Below are 23,805 nucleotides of genomic sequence, written 5' to 3' on the forward strand. Positions count from 1 at the left end.
CCCAAACTAAGACAAGCAATAATGGTCACTTGTGTAAACAAGGTGGTAGTGGTGATGGAGAAATGAATGAGATCAGCCAAGGAAAAAGGATAGTTTGATAATAGATCTCTAGGGAATACCATTATTTATGGAGTAGGATGAGAAGGAGAACTCTGTTAAAGGATCTCCTAGGAGGAATCAGAGAAGGAAGAAGATAAACCAAGAAAAGAATATTGTCTTAGAAATCAAAGCAAAAAGTCTTTCAGGATGAAGGAAGTAGTCAGTTATGCCAAATTCTGGAGAAAGATGAAGAAAAGAATGTAAGTGTTTTTTCCCTGGATTTGGTCAATAGGAGGTCATTGATGAATATCATACTTTATGGAAAAGAGGGACCAGAAATAGGTCATGGTGTTTATTGCCCCAGTTTTCTCCTGGAGGGAATAACTTGGGCTGGTTGTATCCCTTCTCTAAAGATCACTGCTTCTCTTAACCTAGCCTCCTGCACATGACTCCTGGCTTTTGCTGCTAAGCTGCTAAGTCACTTCAGTCGTGTCCACCTCTGTTCGACCCCATAGATGGCAGCCCAGTAGGCTCCTCTGTCCCTGGGATTCTCCAGGCAAGAATATTGGAGTGGGTTGCCATTTCCTTCTCCAATGCATGAAAGTGGAAAGTGAAAGTGAAGTCACTCAGTCATGTCTGACTCTTAGCGACCCCATGGACTGCAGCCTACCAGGCTCCTCCATCCATGGGATTTTCCAGGCAAGAGTACTGGAGTGGGGTGCCATTGCCTTCTCCTGGCTTTTAGTCATTTCTTATTCCCTTGTCCCTTTGGACTCCATGATGGTATCAATGCTATTGATCGTAGCTCCAGGTTACTGCACTCTGTCTTATGGATCTCCTATATGCTACTGAAAGTGAAAGTTGCTCAGTTGTGTCTGACTCTTTACAACCCCATGGACATGGAATTCTCCAGCCAGAATATTGGAGTAGGTAGCCTTTCCCTTCTCCAGGGGATCTTCCTTTTACACTACTGGGATCTGTGTAAATGGGCCCATGGTCCCTTTGTGAATAAACTCTCCTTAAATTATGCTATTTTGAGGGTGCCTGCTTCCTGTTGGGAATTAGACTTATACAGAGATTTAGAAAAATTAAAATTTATTTGTTGCAATTTTTTTATAGCTAGTAGTTTCTCAGAAAGAATTTAAAACAGATATTTTAATCAGATAGAAGAAACTTGAGTATGTTGTAGGATAAGTCAGCATTTCTGAGGTTGTGGTGGATATTTTTTGCCCACTGTGACTTTATGAACGATGATGTTCACACGTGTAACACTCTCCCGTAGACGTGCCCACATGTTACTCTGTGCCCCATTTTTCAGGACCCTACAGCCTGGTGATTGTTTGAGATCCCTGCTGCATAAAGGTCCTTTGGTAGGTGAAATAGTTACAGGCTACAGACAGTTCCCAGGTAACAAACTGAGGCTTTCTCATTAAAAAGGCATATTGGAGTGTGAGAGTGGTATTATTGTAGTACAGCCCTTGACTGTTCTCCAATTTATGCAAATGAACATCCATTTACAAACAACCATCACCAACGAGTTGTATGGGCATCCTGTCAAGTCGAATGCCTCTGCAGCTAGGAGTGCCTGGACTGGAAGTAAGGAGCCAGACTATAGAGAAAGGTTAAAAAGGTATACTCCAGAGAGGTGAGAAAACTGTATCAAGTTCCTCAATGTTATAGATTTTCTTCTGGGAAACCAACTGGAGAAGCTACTTGCCCTTCCTCAGTGGAGACACAGAGAAGGAACGCAACCTTCCAGGGAGAATACTGAAGAGTTGTCCCTTCTGACTCTGTCTCTGCTCTTGCTTTTCATGCCCTCATACCTTAAGAGTCAGAAGGTAATGAAATGAACAGATCCAGTTTTTCTGTAGCTCTTTGGGACAATCTGTCTTTATTTCAAATTTCTCTTTTTATGATAGAACTTGTAATGTTTGCTATATGATGGTTTCAGTTACTGCAATGAGATCAACAGCAGTTTATAAGGACCAAATGATACTCGAGTAAAACTTCAAGTTCCAAATAAATGGAACTTAAAATGCAGTTTGGACATTCTGATATTTTATGCGGGGAAAATAGGACACATGTTGGTAAGTAAAATTTAGTTGTTGTAACGGTTATTATTTTGTTACACCTATACCCTTGAGGGTGGCCACCTGCCTGTCCCCAAATCCTCTGGAGTCACCCTTTAGTTTATTCTCCTTATAATGTGGTGTGAGTCGCTTTAACGGGAGAAACGTCTGTTCCTCTATAGCTGACAGTTCCTCAGGAGGGTGGATTGGTGGCATGAGCAGTAGTGACTTATATTCTTCTTGTTCCTTCAAGTTCTGATTTCTTGCCTCTGTTGATTTTCAGACTCCTCCTTGGTGACCTCACCTTTTCCCATGGCTCTCAGTTCCTGGAGCTGCTGTCTGACACTGGCATGAATGTCACAGACTTTTACTGAAAGTTAGGGAATATGATGTAGCTCTTAAAGAGTCTTTCTCCCTCTTCAGAATTCTTTCTTTTCAACCTACCCAGGCCAAACTACAGTCAAATTTAAAGTAACAGCTCTTCATCTATTGATGCATCTCTCTCTTTCCTTTATCCATCTAGCCTGGTACATATATAAAATGAATGTAGTTCTTTTTAAAAGATGTTTTAAAGTCTATTTAGGCTATAAAAGATGCATACTAGCTTTTCAAAATTTATCACAGAAAACCTTAGAAATATGAAACAAATTTTTTTGTGTTCTTAATAAAATACTTAACTGTAAAATGAACATTGTCACAGTTTTTAAGAAGCTAAATTTTACTTCCAACCCTATTACAGTGATAAAGTGTTCATTTGTATCAAGCAATGGCATTCTGAGCAGAACTCATCTCTGGCCTTAAGAGTTTGTTGTCACATTTATGTGAGGCACTGGATTTAGAAACCTACTCCATAGTCTCAAATTCTCCTTAAACAAGGCATATTCTTGTTCCTACTTCAATGAATCATTCCAATGAGATCTGAAAGTCTCTTTTTGTGTTACGAATGTTTCTGTTCTTCGGGAGGATCCAGGGTCCAGGAGATTTGGCTTGTGGAGATTTGGATAAATGTTCTAAATTAGTCATTCTCTGGTTTCTGCCGCTCCTGTGCTCTTAATTAGCCTTTCTCCCATTTCTGGAGCTCCCAGGCTCTCAGTTCCATCCCTCTTCTTGTTGAGGATATGCATGTTCCAAGACTGAGCCTGATTTTCCAGTACAACCCTCCTTCTTACAGTGATATTTTCCTTAATGTAAGCTGAAATGAATTTACTTCATGTGTAAATGCCTTGTGGTCAGAACTCAGGACTTGCCAGGCTTCTCCATTTGTTTGCAGTTTCCATCTATTTCATCCTGCAGCTGCAAAAGGTTTTCTGATTTGTTTTCAGAGAGATTGATTCTGAACTGACCTGGAGTGCAGGGAGACCTCTGCAGGGGCTTTTGCTGATTTTGAAGCACTATTTAGAAGACCCTCTTTGGGGAAATGAATATAAAGTTATAAATTTAAATTAGGCATGAAGGTGATTATCTATCTATAAAGAGAAAACAGATAATAACATGAAAAAATTTTAAGTTGACTGAGTTTGAAACAGTTTATTTTTACAAGTTTTTCAAAAAAATACTTTCATGAGAACATAATGCTTGAGATCCTTCTAGGGCCGTGGAAAATGTGGTAGGCCCTAGATAGGGCCTGTATAAAATGTGGTATGTGTGTGGGGGGAGGGATTTTTACAGAGATCTGACATTATGTACAACTGTGGGTGTGGTTAAATAGACTCGTTGGGCCTATTGTCTTCATGTTGGATGCTAAAACTTGAAGTCTACATTGCAAACAGTTGGGAAGGGAAGATGGATGTAAAGTGGGGGGAAAGCAAGAACAAGCTAGAATCCATGAAGAGGAGCCAGGATCATGAGAATGAACTGGGACCTGTGTCAGTTTTCACTGTCTCCATCCTTTATTAAATAGTGCTTTTGTTACAGAGCTAGACAAATGTCCCAGGAAGATGTGGAAGGAAGATCCCAGGAAAAGGTAGAGCAGCTGCAGGCCTGGGTGCTGCCCTGTGCCGACAAGGTAAACCAGCAGATAAATGATAATATGCTTGAGCTACAAATGCACCCAACTCTATCTTTTGAAGGTTAAATATAATATGGTGGCTGCTGCACTTCCGCTTTCTAAATCTCCTGCAAATAGTTTCCTCAGATATGGTTCACCTTAACCAGACACACAGGGAAGTGAATGCTAGGAAACACAGTTCAGCTGAGCTATACTGATGTTTACAAAGCCACCATAATCTGCCCATTGCCAGCGTGGCACCCATATACATCTCTGTGCTGCTGCTGCTGCTGCTAAGTCGCTTCAGTCGTGTCCGACTCTGTGCGACCCCATAGATGGCAGCCCACCAGGCTCCCCGGTCCCTGGGATTCTCCAGGCAAGAACACTGGAGTGGGTTGCCATTACATCTCTGTAAAACATGCTTATTTTAAAAATAAGTACTTTAGCAAAGTCTTGCTTCTGCCTGACCTGATACAACTATCCTGTGTACAACTGAAAATATGCTAACCCTTTCCTCCTAAGTGTATACTGATTCCCTTTTGTGTTTTTGATCATGTTCATTCTTCTCTTAAGTTGTTCAAACTCCTGCTTTGTTACCCTGTACCTTAATACAGAGATATAAGGTTAACAACTATCCATATATCTTATGTTAGTTGCTCAGGAAATGGGAGAAGCAAGGAACATAAAAGTTATTTAGTGTGTACACAGATGTTCATATCAAAATAAGGAAGAAATGCAGGAATATTTCTCATTTCCGCAGTTAGTTACATGGTCTAGCTGGTGTTTATAACTGCCTTTTTCTGCAATTGGAATTCCCTTCCTGGTGAGGTAACCTAAACATTTATTCCTGAAGTTTCTGGACCATTAGTAATCTTGCATGAATTGACTTGTTTTAGTTTTCCACGGATTTCAATCACATAACAGCAATGCCGATGGGCTCCCCAGAGTTCCTCTCTACCCGCATTGTGCAGTAGCAACCTAATTTCCCCTTGATAGTGAGGGTCATTCACCAGGATCATGTGAGCAATGCAGGATTCCCATATTTTTGGCATCTTGAACTAGATCATTCTTTCTCGTAGTGGCTGTGCATCATATGATGGTTAGCAACATCCTTGACCTCTAACCATGAGGTGCTAGTTCACTCTCCTCCTGTTATGACATTTATGGCAACAAAAGTGTCTCCAAATGTCCTCTGGATAAAATTGCCCCCCAGGAACCTTTTTCTTTTGGCTGTTGATTCGTAGACATAAGGACCCCAAAGTGTCTATACGATCATCTCAATTTCCAGTTCAGTGGAATCACTGTTTTGTCTCTTGCTGAAAGCATTCCTCTTTTGGGAACTATTGAGTCCAAATAAGCTGAGCCTAAAGTTTCAGGGATGAATAGCAAACACTTTGTTAGTGAATCACTAGGGGTATTAGTGAGAGCTGTTAATCCTATTTCTATTCCTTGAATCTTAGATTCATGAATTTTGCTAATGGGAGAAATAGAACTATACGTTTGTTGTCAAGTTATATACTACCTCCTGGTCCATAATGCCCCAGCTTTGAAAAGTACTGTCACCCTTCGGGCACTATAACTGAGTGTTCAAAAAGCCATTCTGTCGTTCTGTCAAGTTGGCTACTCCAAGACGGCATCATGGGAAAACCAGTGAATTCCATGGGGATGGGCCCATTGACTGCATTTCATTTGTTGTGAAATGCAGTGCTGTAAAATAACATGGTAAGACATTCCATAAGTCCACGGACAGTGGCAGAAGCATTGTGGGCGAGGGATAGAAATCCATGCCTCTGGTAAGTACTGATCCAGTGAGACCACGCCTGGAGAATGGTGACATTCTGGGGACTCGTTGTCATCTTGATTTTAGGACTTGTGACCTCCAGAACTACAAGATAATGAATTTGTGTTGCTTTAAGCCACTAAGTTTGTGGTGATTTGTCACTGTGACAATAGGAAATCTTGATGTGAAACTGGACTCAAAAGGAAATTCCAAGTGTCTGGGCAGTGTCCTCTCCTTCTGTGTACTCCTCCTCTCCTTGCCAGTCTCCATCATTCTCCACAGTACTGGCTCCAGGCAAACCACCGAAGGACACAGAGTCATCACAAAACTCTTCCTTCTACTCTTTCTGTGCTCTGTGTCCCTATGTAAACCCGTGTCTACTCGAAGTTCCTACTGAGTTCTTTCTTTCCCCCCATCTGCTTTTTCCATCAAGACTTCCTTTTTTATTTTCCTTTTGCTCAGGATTTCAACTCTAATAGAAACATGATAAATTGTTAATAAAGCAGTGACTTCTTTTTAAAAATATATTTGAAACATTTATATTTTTATAGTGATTTCTTGCAGACTCTTAAGTCGTAGAGTTACTCTAATAGTGAAAATTTCAGGTTTTTGGGTTTTTTTTTCAGTTTTCCCCACCTAATCCTGGGAAATTTGATGTCTTTTGAATTATATCAGGTAAATGCCAATCTACATGCAGGGCGTTTTCTGGCTCCTTATTGATTATCCCCAGGTGTCCATTAATATTTCCTGTTTTGTGTCTGGAAAATCATGACTTTTCAAGGGTTTTTGTTGTTCACTTACAAACTTGGGCTTGGGATTTTATTTAGGACCAACAATGCAGGAGACCCCAGTTCAATTCCTTGGTCAGGAAGTTCCCATGGAGAAAGGATAGGCTACCCACTCCAGTATTCTCAGGCTCCCCTGGTGGCTCAGACAGTAAAGAATCCTCCTGCAATGCAGGAGACCTGGGTTCGATCCCTGGGTTGGGAAGATCACCTGGAGGAGAGCATGCAACCCACTCCAATATTCTTGCCTGGAGAATCCCCATGGACAGAGGAGCCCGGCAGGCTATAAGCCATGGGGTTGCAAAGAGTGGGACACAACTGAGTGACTAAACATAGCACACAGCTCACTAAAGTAACAAAGTTCTCTTAGCTTGTCTAGTTTGTTTTGCTCTCAGGTTCTGTTGGATGTGACAGTAAGACATTTTCCGCTGCTTTATGCTCTGTGTCACTCAGATCATTGTTACTAGTCTCCTTGATACTGGTAGCCTGGATAAGTACAACTTGTGTTAGTGGCTCTGGAAAGACTGTGAGTCCATGCAAGAGTGGGAGAGGCTCTTAAGGAAGATGCCATCTTCCATCTTTGTAGCCAAGTAGTGTCAGTTGAAATAGCACATCAAAGAGATACTTTTTTTTTGTACTTTGTTTTTCTTTTTTAATCCCAGCTTTATTGATATATAATTGACATATTTTATAAGTTTAAAGTGTACAACCTATTGATTTGATATACTTAGAGCAAAATTATTACCACCATAGTGTTAGCTAAACCTCTGTCATGTAACATAATTACCGTATCTTTTTTTTTTTTGTGGTGAAATCTTTTAAGATGCAATCAATTAGCAACTTTGAAGTATATAATATAGTATTACTAATTATAATAAACAGGTACATTATATCCACAGTTATTAATCTTATAACTGGAAGTTTATAGTTAAAAGAGATACTTTTAAATTGCCATGTCATAATGCACCATCTGCGCCTAACAGAGTTTGCAAATCTTTGGCTAGAATCTTCTCTTAGACTATTAAAACCAGCTGTCTCTGGCTTTCCAGATTCTAGGCTTCATGTCTTGCAACCATCCAAGTCCATAGTTTAGCTTTGTGAGCCCATGCCTCGAATTTGATCCTCCATGTCCTATGACTCTATATATGACAGGAGGAAGCCAGTAGGGAAATGGAAAAGAGCCTTTATTCCAGGGTCTTCGAGCAGAGATGGACTGAGAACCATGCAAAATCTCTTTTGTTAATAGACCCTGTGGAAGGCCCCCTGTAGTGGATGTTTTGCAGAATGGCCATAATTATTGCCTTCTCTTTATCTGCATCCCTTGTGCTGTAACTGTGCAGTTGCTTACCTTAAGAAATGATGTATTTCCCCAGCATTTGAATCTGGCCTAGCTTGATGGTTGATTTTGGCCAATGGAATGCAGCAGAAGTGATGCTGGGTTGGTTCTCCACCTAAGAATCCACTAGTTCTCCCTAAACAGTGCTCAGCTGTCAAGTAAATAATCACAGAGGAAGAACCTGCTTGAGGGTGAGAGACCATCTGGAAGAGAGATAAGCCATCTGAGCAGAGGGCCACCCCAGACTAGCCAGCACCCAGCTGACCCAGCAGCTGACCACAGATGTCTATAAGCCTTGCTGAGACCTGAAGAACTGCCAAGCCAAAGTCAGCCTAATTGCCCACCTGCAGAATTGTGGCTAAAACTTGGTTGTTTTTAGCCACTATGGCTTGGAGTGGTTTGCTATGCAGCCAAAGTTTACCGATTTGTCATTAAGGTTAGAAGCATTTCCAAATTACAGGTTACATCCACTGCTGAGTTATCACGCCTGCCACATAAGAGGAAAGAAAGGGCTAAGGATGAACCATATATGGAAGAGATAAAAGGAACAATACATAGTCAGGTTGCTACTACTCTTGGCGAGTTCTGATGGTAATCCAGTTTCTTCTCCTACTAAATAGATCACTTTACAATTCAACTGGAATCTTTTGTTTGTAAGACTCAGAAACTCCCCCACACTGGCTTAAGTAAAGTAAAATTAGTCTCATGTAGCTCAAGGGGTCTGGACCCCAATATCCAGCTGTCTTGAGAGACTGGCCCTGGAACTAGAGTATAGTCTGCAGACAAGCAAGCTACTTTCTCTGCCTTGCTGTTGTTCCACTTCTTTCTTTCTCAAGATCTCTCATCATTTCTGTATGTTTGTCTCACTTCTTCTCTCTTCAGTTCTCTGCTTATACATTGTATCATTGTGCCCATTTCAAAATAGCAGGTTCAGACTTCACTCCTCAGGACCTTTTAGCTCAACTTCCATAAATTCAAATTCTCATTCAGAGAGAATCCTATTTGGTCCACTGTTTGCCAGTTAATTGTGCTAGAGTGGTGGTTGGTAAGGTCAAATAAAGGAACCCTTTTTTTTGACAGATATCTTTTGTAAGAACCAGAGGACTGCATTACTATTCTTAATCTCTACTATTGGCAGGAACCACACCTTACTTTCTGGAACTCTTTTTTTTTTTTAACCAAGTTACCAAATAGATTTTTTAACTTTATTTTCCAATGGAGGATCAACTTCTGCGTCCTTCCACTGGAGAAATATAAATGACAATAATCAGCAATTTCCTTTCCTGATCAGGCTGGGGCAGGGATTGGACAATCTCTCGTAGCCCAGAGTCTCATATGTCTTTATGATACTCCTTATGTCTAAGACTCAGGGATTCCAGCCCCTCCTTCCTGTGAAGCTAGCTTTCAGTGTCTGTAATATTCTATTCAACATCTGAGTTGTCTTTTTTTTTAAGCTGTCCTTTAAAAAAAAATTGTTTTCTTTTATTTTACAATAGTCAAAATCTAGAAGCCTGCTAATTGAGTGCTCTCTAATAGCAATTTATAGTTATGTGGATTTTATGGAATAGAAAAATTTCAAAAATAAATCTGGGTACTGACATATGGTTACCAGGTCTGTATTTTGCCATATAGAGCCATTACAAGCTCCTATATCCAATCGTCATCATGTAATGTTAGCTTGAAACCAAGGAAATTGCCATTTTTGTAGGTCAAAAACAGTTGAATATTGGCAATTTCCTGTGGTTCAATGTAATATATTGAAGCATATTTTAACTTGAGAACTATAGGAAGGATATACTCTTATAATAAAGAACTGACCTTTACAATGGCTTTATTTAACTTTATGAAAAATGCAATATATTTTCCTTAATTTTCTTATTTCATCATGAACCATGAACACTTTGTAAAGGTCTGGCACTAATTTTTGATGTGTCCTCTTTAAACACAGGTTTAGGGAAACACAGCTGTGTGAGCCTCTCAGGATCACTCTCATTCCTAAGAATGCTTTTCCCCTAGCCTCTGAGGCAGGGTTCTGGCCTTCCGTTGATTCACGTCATTTTCAAAGAGCAGTCATCTTCTCTCTGAGGCCCTCTCAGGCCATGGTTGAAGTGAATCCTTCACTTGCACCAAACTTGGATATTTAGGGGACATGTTTTCAGCACTCAATTCATTGTCACATTCCCCTCATAAAGAACATGGTTGTATTTACAAAAGGAGCCTCAGTAACCTCCCATGGTTCCTCAATGAAATATGCAAACCAGTTTGTCTATCAACCATGAGTTAAAGATACTTCCCTTTGGACTGCGTTTCTTGCACAACTTTTCTATCATCTCAGACAACTCCCCCATCGCCCTCTATTTCCTACCCAAGGGACCTTCATCTCTCTTACAAGCAAGATCCAGACAGATTGTATAACAAACTGGCTTTGGTTATTAAAAACATCTTTTTAGCTCTTGGCATAATAAGCAAAACCACTCCTGATGAAAAGAAAGTCTCTCTCTCCCATATGGTTCTTGAAAGAAGTACAACTTTCTGAATTTACTGTACATGTGAAAACAATAAACAATTTGCATTTCTTTCTTTTTCTAGTAATTCAAACTCTAACCTGAGGGTTTTAAAAGAATGGATTTAGTAATTTCTACATTGTTCCACTGTTCCACTTTCTGAAATATTATTGATTCTCAGAGAAGTAACTAAGCCTTAGCCAAATGTTTCAGTTTATCTCTCTCTCTCTTTCTCTCTCTTTTTTTTTTTTTGTGAATCTGTAAATGCGTCAGAAAAACGTTTACTGTAATGTTAGAATGTGCATGTGTTGGCATTAAAACTGTGGTTTTGTCCCTACGGGGAATCAAATGGAAGCAAAATTACAGTTAATTCCTGGTATCTGTAGTAATGGGGAACAGACTGAGTTTGTACCAATAATATTTGAAAAATTTATTTTAGAGATTAGGTTGAACCTTGTCCTACACTAAACCTTTTGCCAGAGATACACAAGTAGTCGAGTCGTTCTTTTTCCTCCTATTCCTGGTTCAGCCAGACTCTGGGGTAGAGAAATAGCCAGCAGGAAAGAAGGGTAGTATCAAAAGACTTATTCACAAATCTCATGGTCATTAGATTTTTCTCAACATGTTGACTATAGCTCTTTTGTGGGAAGAGGAAACTACTCTATAGTAAAAGAGGGTGACACTCTTCCTGTTCCTTTAGTAAAGTGTCTTGTCTTTCCTTGTGACTTAAAGGAGAATCATCCACTAAACTCATGTTACCTCCTTTCTAAATTCAGTTTTCAGTTTGTAACTAAAAGAAAAAAGAGAAGTAAAAGGATTTTAGGGAATTCTGAAGCCTCTTTGAAGCTATTCTCTCAAAAAGGGAAGATTTAAAATACAGCTGAATTGGAAGGAAGCATGTCACCACCAAGCCTTCTATGTCTAGCCAGTAGCCTGCAAGAGAAAGGATTTATTTTATCTGGTTCAGTCTCTGACCATTTGAGAGAAGGAAATTGATTTATAAACTCTTTATGGCCTCATGGCTCTCACAAGGGTTTTCAATAGACCAGAGAAGCAGGGTCTCACTTATTCTGAATCTGGAATGTTTCTTGAATGCAAAACCTCACACACTTGTAGGGACAGGAGTGTACTACACTCGTGGTGTCCAGATGTAATGCTCCAATGATGTAAGCCCCTAAATTGTTCTGGAACTATTACTGTTATCTGCTGAAGAAGACAGAAAATGACTTCCAGTTTTTAAACAGTCCTGGATAATTTTGTAACTCTCTGCTATTCTTAGAAGTAATCCTTACACAATTTTGCAAAAGCTTCATATATATATATATATAAAATTATGGTATGGTAGGAATAGGGGAAACCTTAACTACATTAGAAACTTGAAATACAAATGAAATGATGGTTTTAAATAAGGCTGGATATCATAATTAGTACCAGATGGTTCCTTTATAGTCAGGAGAATTCTCCCAAATAGCCACATTTCTTTGTTTGAATGTCAAAATAGAAACTGAATTAGATCCCTGCCCTGTGTCCTCACACTCACAACTTTCGGGGGGTTTTGCTGCATAGACTTTGGGAGATATCCATTTAGACAAAGATTGTATCCTCCATAATATATTCTTTAGAAGGCAGTAGATGTTCTCTGGACCACCTTTTACAATCTCAGAACCAAAGGTTTTTCTTTCCTTCAGGTTTTGTGTGTTTGCTTTTGGTTTTTCTCTTTCTATGATTCACACATTCAGTAAGCTCACCTCCCTGGGAGAACATGCCTCATGGGCTGCAGGGTATCAACTGCATTTGCTGTAGGAAAGCAGACATATCATCAGATAGGGAGCTCTGATTCCCATGGAGAATAGGCAGGCAGAGCAAGGAGAGGTGTCTTTAAGCAAATTCTGTTTGCCATGGAAAACCAGGGAAAATCAAACCAAATAAAACACAACTGATGCCAAAGAGAGTGTTGTTTTTAGTTATTTCCAAGAGACATCAGTTGTTCCTTGATATCTCTAGTAGAAAACCTGTCAGAATAAGTAAATTTATTTCCAGTTTTGTCCTGCTAACAAGTTTTGCCAATTAATCGGTTGCAGTTATCAGTAAGGAAAATGTAGACACACCTAAACTTTTATTATAAATGATTCTCCCAGATCTGCATGTATTTGTTTTGGGGATTCAATGCTCCTTTTGAAAATCTTCAAAATATTTCCCTTTTAAGTAGATGGATTAACACAGGCAATCTCGTTCTTCCTCACTCAGAGAAAACTAAGCTAATGAATGATTCATTGCTTTTCTATCAGTTGGTATTTGATTCACAACAGAATGTAGTAAACCTTAACTCTTACGATGTAAATGGTGGACTTCTTTTTGACAGTCAGCAAAGAGTGGAGTAAGACATTTTGTGTTTAGTCAAATTCGTTAGTACATAGAGTCACAAAATGGTATTTAATATGTAATATTTGGGTGAATAAACAGTGGTATTTCCTCCCTCTCTCTAGATCAACATATTCATTTTATAAGCTCTTTTATTTTTAATTAGTATTAATAATATTATAAAAAGTAATACATTTTGTAATATATGTGACATATAGGTGACCCAGAGAAGGCAATGGCACCCCACTCCAGTACTCTTGCCTGGGAAATCCCATGGATGGAGGAGCCTGGAAGGCTGCAGTCCATGGGGTCGCTGAGGGTCGGACACGACTGAGCGACTTCACTTTCACTTTTCACTTTCATGCATTGGAGAAGGAAATGGCAACCCACTCCAGTGTTCTTGCCTAGAGAATCCCAAGGACGGGGGAGCCTGGTGGGCTGCCGTCTATGGGATCACACTGAGTCGGACACAACTGAAGTGACTTAGCAATAGCAATAGGTGACCAGTGAATTGCACTAAAATTCAGTTTTCCTATGGAATAGAGATTACTCATGCATGTAAATACCAGTTTTTCAAGAGAAAACTGAGACTATTTCTCCAATTAGGTGAAATAAAACCATCCCTCAGTTTTGTATGAGATATCTAATGGGATAAGTAAAATATATTTCCCTTTTTGCAATAGGTGTATAGTTGCTGAAATTCTCCACTTTTCTCTCTAGTGAGTATATTGAATTCTGCATTGAATTCACTGCTTTGAATAATTGAATATTTCACTTTTAAAATAGAGATATATGTTTCACTTACTGATATAAAAACACCTTATTTGGTTTTAATTACCCCATTATTTATATTTTTCCTTAAGGAGATCTTGCTTTCATAGATAGTTTGAAACAAATGATCAATATGCAAACACTGGCTAACCAGCAAAATTGTCATCAGCTTAACATTCTCATATTAATATCAAGATGATATCGATTATGCATTCAGAGATTATCAAGTGCTTGAACATCATGCTGCTGCTGCTGCTAAGTCCATCTAAATTTAGTGCTTATGTTAAATTAAATTATAGTACACCTTTCAGCTGGTAAAGAATCTGCCTGCAATGTGGGAGACCTTGGTTCCATCCCTGGGTTAGAAGATCCCCTGGAGAAGGGAAAGGCTACCCACTCCAGTATTCTGGCCTAGAGAATTCCATGGACTGTATAGTCCATGGGGTCACAAAGAGTCACACACAACTGAGCGACTTTCACTTTCACATTCACTTTTCATATATTTTGTTAATATACATACTTTTGATCATAGATTCTATACTTATAAGCTCATATAGATTCACAGCTTTTTACTGAAGCTGCTTTTCCAACCATGTTTTTTTTGTTAAATTTAGGAGCACTGAAATGTTGGTATTAGAACTGTGAGAAACTGGGCAAGTCATTTAAATTAATTTTTTATATTATTTAAGACTTCGAGTAGACTGCAGGTAAGACAGAAAACAAATATGAAGTGTCTGCTATTAGGGCTACATAGCATTTGTCATCCTTAAAATGACATTTGGAATAAGTGATCTTTCATTTATTCATTTACTCATTTATATGTTCATTAATTCAGCAAATAGATATTGAGTACCTGTTTTGTGCCAGATACTCTGCTGGGTGCTGAGACACACTGATGAGAAAATTCAGATTCAGGCCTTGCTTAGAGTTTAGTGGAGTAATGGGCAACATTTATTGAATGTCTAATCTCCAGTTACCTTTAGAGTTTGGACATTCCACAAACCTAAGAACCATTCAGTTATATTATGGAATCTTTAATCCTGGTGGAAGTCAGGGTGATGAAAGTGAGGGGCTGCCTATTTCTTGTTCACAGCCTTAAGCCTAGAGAGCATAGTGCTGCAAAAGGCGACCTGGTGGGAATGTGAGTGGAAGAGTAGGTAGGTACCCTTGGGAAGTGCATGGCAGGAATGGGTTTATTTTTGTTGGAGGGTGAGGGTAAATCTGTGAGTTTGTGGCATACTATGAAAGTGATGATTGTGTTCAGAAGAAGGAAAAGCAAACTTCAAATCTCCTTATATTTTAGTGATTGGAAGGAATGTCAGCACCAGCCTGGGAAATATACACTCCAGAAAAACACCTCTGAGGTCTTGTTTTGTTTCGAGGTCTTTCCATTTCTTCTCTTGTCTAAAATTTGTGTTTCCTCTGAGATCTTTTTCTGTATGGAATGAGGAGTAAAAGAGTTGCCTTGAGGCCAGTGAAATAAAGGAAGTCACTTTTCTGAAAAGAATTTTAAGTGTTAACCCCTCTCTAGTCTTTTGAATTTCTTTGGCTTGCCACTGATGGAGTGGAGGCGATAATCTTGTCCGCAGTTGTGTTTCTAAATGAACGATTCTGTGGATACGCAGAGTGCTGTTCTTGGTACAATAGATTTGTTAGTGGACTGAAGAGAGTGACAATAGATTGACTAGATTTTAGTGCAGCATTCTTTTTAGGATTTGATGAAATGTGACCTATGAAGCAAATTATGGATGTACTGGACTGAATGGGTTTTTTTGACCTCTGAGTGGAAATAGACCATGAGAATCACATAGATATCTATGTCTATATAGTCTCAGGGCTAAGATTTTATAGATATCTATCACATTTTGGAGAGAGAGAAATGTCCTAGGCATTTGAAGAGGTTGTAAAGTGTGGGCTTATTGACCATCTTTAGAAATGTTTTGCTGAAAGAAGGTAATAACACATAACTGACCCTGAATGTCAAGAGACATATAAGGAGAGCCTCCCAATGGCAGTGAGCAGAGGGAACCAGAAAAGTCTGAAGCTTGGAAGATGATATTTGGAAAGTGCAGCTCATTTGAAAAAGAGAGCAGAGAAGCTAAAATTTGATGAACTGGACACAAAGCTGATGCTCCTGTGGACGCCGATGAATGACAAACTGTATATATTGGGGAAATGACTCTTTTAATTTGAACCTTGGCTCTCAAGAAAAGTAGAAATTCAAATGGGAAAAGTGAGAATGTTTGAAAGAAACAAGTAAGTAGAGAATTGAAGGTGAAAAATGTGAGCGTAAGGAACTCATTGTCTACCTCAACCTATTTAATATATATATATATATATATATATATATATATATATATACACACATTTGTATATATAAAGAATAAGTGCTAGAGATTTCTCTAGGTGCCTTAAAGCGTCTGCCACATTGTAGCGGGAGACCCAGGTTCAATCTCTGGGTTGGGAAGATCTCCTGGAGAAGGAAATGGCAACCCACTTCAGTATTCTTGCCTGGAAAATCCCAGGGATTTTCCAGGAGAAACCTGGTGGGCTACAGTCCATGGGGTCACAAAGAGTTGGACATGACTGAGCGACTTCATGTTACTTTTACTATAGATATTCAGTTCAGTCCAGTTCAGTCGCTCAGTCATGTCCGACTCTTTGTGACCCCATGGACTGCAGCATGCCAGGCTTCCCTGTCCATCACCAACTCACGGAGCCTACTCAAACTCATGTCCATCGTGTCAGTGATACCGTCCAACCATCTTATCCTCTGTTGTCCCCTTCTCCTCCAACCTTCATCTTTCCCAGCATCAGGGCCTTTTCCAATGAGTCAGTTCTTCACATCAGGTGGCCAAAGTATTGGAGTTTCAGCTTCAGCATCAGTCCTTCTAATGAATATTCAGGACTCATTTCCTTCAGGATGGACTGGTTGGATCTCCTTGCAGTCCAAGGGACTCTCAAGAGTCTTATCCAACACCACAGTTCAAAAGCATCAATTCTTCGGTGCTCAGCTTTCTTCACAGACCAACTCTCACATCCATACTTGACTACTGGAAAAACCATAGCTTTGACTAGACAGACCTTTGTTGATAAAGTAATATCTCTGCTTTTTAATATGCTGTCTAGGTTAGTCACAGCTTTTCTTCCAAGGAGCAAATGTCTTTTAATTTCATGGCAGCAGTCACCATCTGCAATGATATAAGAACTCCCATATGTGTGTGTGTGTGTGTGTGTGTGTGTGTGCATGTGTGCATGTGCTAAGTTGCTTCAGCTGTGTCCAACTCTTTTCGACCCTATGGGCCGTAGCCCACCAGGATTCTCTAGGAAAGTATACTGGAGTGGGTTGCAGTGTCCTCCTGTAGAAGATCTTCCTGACCCAGGGATTGAACCTGAGTCTCTTACATCTTTTGCTTTGGCAGGTGGGTTCTTTACCACTAGAGCCACCTGGGAAGTCCACATAAGAGGGCTCTTTTAGACTATATAATAGATAATGCTGCCAGAGATGCAGGAATTTAGCTTGTGTAGAGTATAGAGCTTTGCCCCTGCCTATCTCAGGAGCAGTGACCCCCACCCTGGCCCCCTAGATTGTACAGTGTGACTTCTTTTGAGACTGTGTCCTGATCCTTGTATTCTGTTTCATCCTCTCAGATCGGAGGTTATGACGGACCACATCAAGGCTGCCATTTCTACCTGGCACTGACGGTATGATGCCATGCAGTCCGGGATGAGTTAGATGCAGGGCCGAGGCCTGTCAGGTGACATGCAGAATGCATAATGAACATCTGCAAGAGTAAGGAAATAACTGTGAAGGCTTCTTTATAAGTTGTTTTAACTGAATGCTCACATAAAACATAGGCACTGAAAATAAATTTCAGAAATGTTCAATTACTTTTGATTAACTATACAGGTATTCAATAAATATTTGAAATAAATCAGTTAGAAAGCAGTGTTTGTTATATGTCTAGTATGTTTCTAGAAATCTGATGAAACTGTAGGAAAAATCTTTCAAAAGCTCCAAGGAGTTTATAATTATGTTGACTTGTTTAGAAATAGATGTAATAAAATCTTAATTTTTTAATTTACCAAATATTTGTATATATAAAGAATATGTGCTAGAGATTTTTCTAGGTGCCTTGTAGATATTAACTCCTATATTCATCTAGATTAAATGATCCTTTATTGAAGTGGATTTATGTAGGACTTTTATAGGTGAGTCTTTTGAACAGAGAAATACAAGATGTTAGATATACACAATGGACTTGTGAAAGCCTAGAGATGGACTGTGATCTACTGTGTTTCATGCCCAGAATGCACTCTGTAAATTTGTCAAGTAGGCAAAATTTACTGTGTGTTATTCTTCCTTCAGATGTCCACTGAGCCCTAAGGTGGTTTTTTCTTCATAAAGTCCCTCTGGTTTCCTGATTGTATTTATCTACCTGTGATGTCTACAACACTGGAGCAGGCTCTTCACACTGATGCCGGTGTTGGGCACCAGGAGTTATGATAAGCCGTTTAGGGAGCTATGTGAAGTGTGTTTTGGGAAGTTTCCAGTGACCTTCCTTGTGTCTATAAAGTTTTTGTCTTCCATCAGTGGGCAATGTAGTGAATTTAACCAGTTCACGTGGTACTTAAGACTCACGCTGACTGGAAGTACCCCTTACCTTTCATGAAAAAGCTCAGAGCTACAGGTAAATTATGTGGAGGAATTGGGTTGCAGGAACTTCTGTTTACCCACAAGGTGATTTAAAATGTTCAAACTGAAGTTATAATCCCCATGCCCTCTTCCTCACCAGAACAGACATTCCTCTAGTGGAGGCGCCAACCTGATCCCATCCAAATTCAGTGTCATTCCTAGAATAGCTAACAACCATTGCTAAACATTTCCCGAGTAAACCCAGCTAAAAATAGTATCTTATTTCTAGAGCTCTGACACAAAGAACTCAACACCTTGTTGGACTCAGATAAGCTGACCTTTTTTTTTTTTTTGAGTGCTTTGTCCAAGTGAAACTGAGAAGGATGGAGTCTGAGAAATACTCAGGTTGACTGAGTCTAGTAAAACTTCCTCTGTCATCTGTGACATGGCATTGAGTGATGCTATATGGGGCTAAAAGTGCCCGTGGGTCTGCCTAAATGCTAAATCAACTACTTGTCCATGCCTTGGGTACCAAAGAAACATTCATTAACTCTGCCTAATGATCAAATTAAAATTTCACTCTTAAGCTTAGTTGGTACTCTCTGGCGCCTTTCCAACTTGTTCTGCTACAATCTGTTGGAAAGCTGAAGCTCTATCTTGCATTTTTAAGCGAGGAAGATGTATTTCTTTTTAAAGAGGTTTGGGGACTTATGGGGGCTACCCTGATGGCTCAGTGAATCTCTCTGAAATGCATGAAACATAGGAGAGAGGGGTTTCATCCCTGGGCCAGGAATTTCCCCTGGAGAGGAAAATGACAACCCACTACAATATTCTTGCCTGGAAAATCCCATGGACAGAGGAGCCTGGTGGGCTATAGTCCATGGGGTCACAAAGAGTCAAACATGACTTAATGACAGGGTTGAGTCATGAGGGGGATTATTATTAGACCTCCAAATTGATATGTTCCTTAATCCTCCTGAGAACTTTGAGAGAGCAAGAGTTATCATTTCCTTTTTATTAATGAGGAATAGAGGCTCCGATAGGTACCTACTCATGATTCATGCTTAGCAAATGGCAGATATGAAACTAGATCCCAGGTCTTTGGACTTTTCTTGTGTGATATTCTCACTGTTGTTGTTGTTCTTCAGTTGCTAAGTCACGTCTGACTCTTTGCAACCCCATGGACTGTAGCACGCTAGGCTTCCTTGTCTTTCACTATCTCCCTCAGTTTGCTCAAACTCATGCCCCTTGAGTCGGTGATAGCGTCCAGCCACCTCATTCTCTGTCACCCCCTTATCCTCCTGCTTTCAATCTTTCCCAGCATCAGGGCCTTTTCTAATGAGTTGGCTCTTCACATCAGCTGGCCAAAGTATTGGAGCTTCAGCTTCAGCATCAGTCCTTCTAATGAATATTCGGGGTTGGTTTCCATTAGTATTGATTGATTTAATCTCCTTGCTGTCCAAAGGACTCTCAAGAGTCTTCTCCAGTCCCGAAGTTCGAAAACGTCAGTTCTTTGGCACTAAGCCTTCCTTATGGTCCAACTCTCACATCTGTAGATGACTACTGGAAAAGCCATAGCTTTGACTACATGGACCTTTGTTGGCAAAGGTGTGTCTGCTTTTTAATACACTGTCTGGGTTTATCATAGCTTTTTTCCTAAGGAGCAAGCATCTTTTAATTTTGTGGCTGTAGTCACCATCCACAGTGATTCTGGAGCCCAAGAAAATAAAATCTGTCACTTTTTCCACTTTTTCCCCATCTATTTACCATAAAGTATGAGACCAGATGCCATGATCTTAGTTTTTTGAATGTTGAGTTTTAAGCTGGCTTTTTCATTCTCCTCTTCTACCTTCATCAAGAGGCTCTTTAGTTCACTTTCTGCCATTAGAGTGGTATCTGCATATCTGAGGCTGTTGATATTTCTCCTGGCAATCTTGATTCCAGCTTGTACTTCATCCAGCCCGGCATTTCACATGGTGTACTCTAATATAAGTTGTATAAGCAGGGTAACAATATACAGCTTTGACGTACTCCTTTCCCAATTTGGAAACAGTCCATTGTTCCATGTCCAGTTCTAACTTGCTGCTTGACCTGCATACAGGTTTCTCAGGAGGCAGTAAGGTGGTCTGGTATGCCCATCTCTTTAAGACTTTTCCACAGCTTGTTGTGATCCACACAGTCAAAGGCGTTCTCATTACTTTATCCAGTCTCTGCTCACATGCCCAAGTGTCCAAGGCCTGGTCCTTCACCTGCTGCAGCTCATGTGTCTGCTTTAGTTTGGCAAAGAGAAAAGGCTTTGGGACTAGGAATGGGTCTTTGCCCATAGCACAGCGTTCTCTAATTTCCCCCAGTACAAAAGAGGATCATTTCTATATTTGTTGTATGATTTTCTGTAACCCATAAGAATATCACAATATTTTCTTGTCTGAAGCACAAACTGTATTGTTTCAGCATGGCTGCATTTGTTTAACGTAGATGGTTTGCATTACAATGTCTTGTGCTTTCTTCTCTGGCCTGAATTATTTCTTCCAAGTTAGAATGCTTTTTTTCTACTTTGACATCCATTAAAAATCATTGGCAACATGACCACCCTCCAGAAACACTAATGTAATGCCAACCACAGGACTCAGTGTCTGAAAATAAGAATTGAAAATGAAATTTAAGTTAATACTCTGACAGAAATATTTCCACCCATGTCTTTACTAAAATTTGGTAAAACCTATTCTAGGGAGAAGTGGGAAACATATGAAACCTTTATAGCTACTTCCTATAAAAACTTTGAGTAATTAATGAGAACTTGTCCTTTTTAATCTGTTTTTCTCCTATTTAGCCACATTTCATTCTTTAATTTAAGATTATGTAAATTCGAGAAGACTCTCCCTCTGTCTAGAGCCCGCAGCTGATCAGGCTTCCTGGGAAAGAGCATGGCTTCTCACTAATGATTCTTAAGCTCTTAAAGTTTATATTTTCGTTTGGCCATCATTTATTGTTTCCTTCATGGAACTGATTAAACTCACCAAATGATGACATTTGAAATCAAATAGCTTGGCAATCCTGTGGGCAGTTTTAAATTTTTTAGAAATTTATTTTGGAAACTGTAAAATTTACCCCCTGTCCCAAATCAAAATTAGTTGGCTGGGATTTCCCTACTTTTTCTTCCATCTAAAACTCCCTTCTAGTTTGTTCTATAAGAATGATTAAATCCTAAAGCAAATCATTCTTATTTGCTTTTATATGCTTTATTCAGGTTTTCTCTACATTTTTCATCTTCCATCTGGTTTTGAAGCACACAGTCTAATGATAAAGCTTTAAATTCAGTCTAGTCACTTATAATTCCTTAAATGCTCCAGATCTGGTGTGTTACTAACCTATCCTTCCTCCTTTCTTTTCCTTCCCTTCCTTCCTTCCTTCCTTCACGCAAACTATCATAGAAGTTCTTAGGGTAGGCTGTTAGGTGTTAGTAATAGTTTTGATTCCCTTTTCTAGAAGACATAAATAAAAATCAGGCTGACTCTAAAGGTGAGACAGTAAACCCATTTAATACGTAATGATTCCTGACTTTTTTTTTCTTATTGCATCTTCACGGCTTTTATATGTGTTTGGAGAACTGTTAGGAACATTAAACCTGGAGAACAACAGGACAGTTCTGCAGCTGTTCTTGTTCCTCAATAGTCTATAAACCTCAGGGCACCACATCTCATACCTTTGCCCAGATTTTACTTTAGATTAATGTGTTTAGTCACTCATCGGGTTTGTAATATGTCAGCCTTATTGCTACTTTCTAAGAAAACTTAGTTTGTTGCTTTCTAAAGTTTACTGTTTTGTCTACTGTTGATTACTGTGGATTGATACAAACCTAAAACTTAATTATTTTTTTCCCAGAATAATTTTGTTCCCTATTGATCTTTGGGTGTTCTTTGGAAGGAATGATGCTAAAGCTGAAACTCCAGTACTTTGGCCACCTCATGCGAAGAGTTGACTCATTGGAAAAGACTCTGATGCTGGGAGGGATTGAGGGCAGGAGGAGAAGGGGACAACAGAGGATGAGATGGCTGGATGGCATCACTGACTCGATGGACGTGAGTCTCAGTGAACTCCGGGAGTTGGTGATGGACAGGGAGGCCTGGCGTGCTGCGGTCCATGGTGTTGCAAAGAGTTGGATATGACTGAAAGGTTTGTGCAGTGTATGGAAAAAGGTCCTGTGACTGACTGAATGTGTCAAAGGTGGTTTGTGGGATTTTGTGTTGAAGATTTCTCTCTGGATGATGTGCCACAATCTGGTAGACCAGTTGTTGATAGCAGTTAAATCGAAACATTAATTGAGAACAATCAACATTATACTAGGCAGGAGATAGTTGATATACTCAAAACATCCAAATCAAGCTGTTGAAAATCATTTGTACCAGCTTGGTTATGTTAATTACTTTGATGTTTGGATTCCACATAAATTAAGTGAAAAAAACCTTCTTGACTATATTTCTGCATGCAACTCTCTACTTAAACATAATGAAAACATTCCATTATTAAAATAAATTGTGACAGGAGATGAAAAGTGAATACTGTACAATAATGTGAAATGGAGGAGATCATGTGGAAAGTAAAATGAGCCACCACCAACCACACCAAAGGCTGGTCTTCATCCAAAAAGTGATGCTGTGTATATGGTGGGATTGGAATGGAGTCATCTGTTGTGAGCTTCTTCTGGAAACCAAACAGTTAGTTCCAAGTACTTCTCCCGATTAGACCAACTGAAAGCAGCACTCGACAAAGAGCATCCAGAATTAGTCAACAGAAAATGCATAATCTTCCATCAGGATAACACAAGACTGTATGTTTCTTTGATGATCAGGCAAAAAATGTTATAGCTTGGTGGGAAGTTCTGATTCATCCACCGTATTCACCAGGCATTGTGCCTTCAGACGTCCATTTATTTTGGTCTTTACAAAATTCTCTTAATGGAAAAAATTTCAATTCCCTGGAAGACTGTAGAAGGCACCTGGAACAGTTCTTTGCTCAAAAAGATTAAGTTTTAGGAAGATGAAATTATGAAGTTGCCTGAAAAATGGCAGAAGATAGTGGAACAAAATGGTGAATGTGTTGTTCAATAAAGTTCAGGTGAAAATGTGTCTTTTATTTTTACTTTAAAAATGAAGAAACTTTTTGGCCAACCCAATATATGGCAGCCCTTGGAGAAGGCAATGGCAACCCACTCCAGTACTCTTGCCTGGAGAGTCCCATGGACGGAGGAGCCTGGTGGGCTGCAGTCCATGGGGTCGTGAAAAGTTGATCACAAATGAGCGATATCCCTTTCACTTTTCACTTTCATGCATTGGAGAAGGAAATGACAACCCACTCCAGTGTTCTTGCCTGGAGAATCCCGGGGACAAGGGGAGCCTGGTGGGCTGCCGTCTATGGGGTCACACAGAATTGGACACAACTGAAATGACTTAGCAGCAGCAGCAGCAGCAGCAGCAGCAGCAGCAGCAGCAGTGTGTATCTATATTTTTTCAATAAGACAGTCTTATCTTTTGTCCCAG

General features: G+C 39.7%; 1 protein-coding gene across 4 annotated transcripts in view; it reads left to right on the forward strand.

The window, feature by feature from the left end:
• LOC102280712 (V-type proton ATPase subunit S1-like protein) overlaps positions 1-23,372 on the forward strand; it is a 72,059-nt gene extending 48,687 nt beyond the window's left edge. The window contains exons 9-11 of one of the 4 annotated variants that reach the window (XR_011464684.1): positions 4,023-4,113; positions 17,284-17,425; positions 22,151-23,372. The gene's annotated coding sequence lies outside the window, so the exon portion shown is untranslated. Of the gene's footprint in view, positions 1-4,022; positions 4,114-17,283; positions 17,523-22,150 lie in introns of those variants that run through there. The other 3 variants (XR_011464683.1, XR_011464685.1, XM_070373077.1) reach the window with 3 other exon arrangements.
• Positions 23,373-23,805: the final 433 nt, after the last annotated feature.

Source organism: Bos mutus, chromosome 7 (assembly GCF_027580195.1).
Source record: "Bos mutus isolate GX-2022 chromosome 7, NWIPB_WYAK_1.1, whole genome shotgun sequence".
NCBI classification, from domain to species: domain Eukaryota; kingdom Metazoa; phylum Chordata; class Mammalia; order Artiodactyla; family Bovidae; genus Bos; species Bos mutus.